This window comes from Rhinopithecus bieti, unplaced genomic scaffold (assembly GCF_001698545.2).
Source record: "Rhinopithecus bieti isolate Rb0 unplaced genomic scaffold, ASM169854v2 scaffold_42039, whole genome shotgun sequence".
In the NCBI taxonomy this organism is placed as follows: domain Eukaryota; kingdom Metazoa; phylum Chordata; class Mammalia; order Primates; family Cercopithecidae; genus Rhinopithecus; species Rhinopithecus bieti.
In genome coordinates, this window is record NW_016818642.1 from 1,652,438 (window position 1) to 1,654,082 (window position 1,645).

Below are 1,645 nucleotides of genomic sequence, written 5' to 3' on the forward strand. Positions count from 1 at the left end.
CCTCGCCCGGCTAGTTTTTTGTATTGTTTTAGTAGAGACGGGGTTTCACTGTGTTCGCCATGATGGTCTTGATCTCCTGCCCTCGTGATCCACCCGCCTCAGCCTCCCAAAGTGCTGGGATTACAGGCTTGAGCCACCACGCCCGGCCGAGGTTAGCTTTTAAAGAACTTCGAAGCAGGGCTGGGCATGGTGGCTCACGCCTGTAATCCCAGCACTTTGGGAGGCCGAGGCAGGTGGATCACCTGAGGTTGGGAGTTCAAGACCAGCTTGACCAACATGGAGAAACCCTGTCTCTACTAAAAATACAAAATTAGCTTGACATAGTGGTGCACGCCTGTAATCCCAGCTACTTGGGAGGCTGAGGCAGGAGGATCGCTTGAACCCAGGAGGCGGAGGTTGCAGTCAGCCGAGATCGCACTATTGCACTCCATCCTGGGCAGCAAGAGTGAAACTCCGTCTCAAACAAACAAAAAAACTTCGAAGCAAAGGTGAATCAAACCAGATGAACCTTGATACAGCCAGTAAGAAGCAGTATACCATTTATATAGCAAGAGCTAGTGGCCAGTTCCCTCTATTAAATGGCTGTTTTTCTTTGGAATTGGTCAGTGAGAAATACTGGAAAATGAACAAACCCATGAAACTTTACTATGCACATACAAAGGAGCACAAATGAGCTTTTAAAAACCAATTCTGAGACTGAAGTTTTTTATAGCCCATTTATTTAATATTAAAGATGTACTGGCATTACTTTTATGGACAGATCTTGGATATGTTGTTCAGTTTTCTTTCTGAGCCAGATTTGTTTACGCTATTCAAATATTTTCCCCTTAAGAGAATTAGAAAAGAAAAGAAAACAGAAATTGTGGTTTCACCTCGAAGTCTACACAGTGAATTAATGTGCCCAACTTGTTTGGATATGTTGAAGAACACCATGACTACAAAGGAGTGTTTACATCGTTTCTGTGCAGACTGCATCATCATAGCCCTTAGAAGTGGCAACAGAGAATGTCCTACCTGTCGGAAAAAACTAGTTTCCAAAAGATCACTAAGGCCAGACCCAAACTTTGATGCCCTCATCAGCAAAATTTATCCAAGTCATGATGAGTGTGAAACTCATCAAGATAGAGTACTAGCCAGGATCAGCAAGCACAATAATCAGCAAGCACACAGTCACAGCATGGAGGAAGGACTGAAGATACAGGCCATGAACAGACTGCAGCGAGGCAAGAAACAACAGATTGAAAATGGTAGTGGAGCGGAAGATAATGGTGACACTTCACACTGTAGTAATGCCTCCACACATAGCAATCAGGAAGCAGGCCCTAGTAACAGACAGACCAAAACAACTGATGATTCTGGGCTTGAGCTTGATAATAACAATGCAGCAATGGAAACTGATCCAGTAATGGATGGTGCTAGTGAAATTGAATTAGTATTTAGGCCTCTTCCCACACTTACGGAAAAAGATGACAGTGCACAGGCAAGACACAAAAAGACTTCTGGTAATGCCACTGTTGATCACTTATCCAAGTATCTGGCTGTGAGGTTAGCTTTTATATATATATCAGCAAAATTTATCCAAGTCATGATGAGTGTGAAACTCATCAAGATAGAGTTAGAATAATATATATATATATATATTATT

At 42.6% G+C, this 1,645-nt stretch overlaps 1 pseudogene; it reads left to right on the forward strand.

Moving 5' to 3' along the window:
* Positions 1-733: 733 nt before the first annotated feature.
* Positions 734-1,624, forward strand: LOC108518729 (E3 ubiquitin-protein ligase RING2 pseudogene; annotated as a pseudogene).
* Positions 1,625-1,645: the final 21 nt, after the last annotated feature.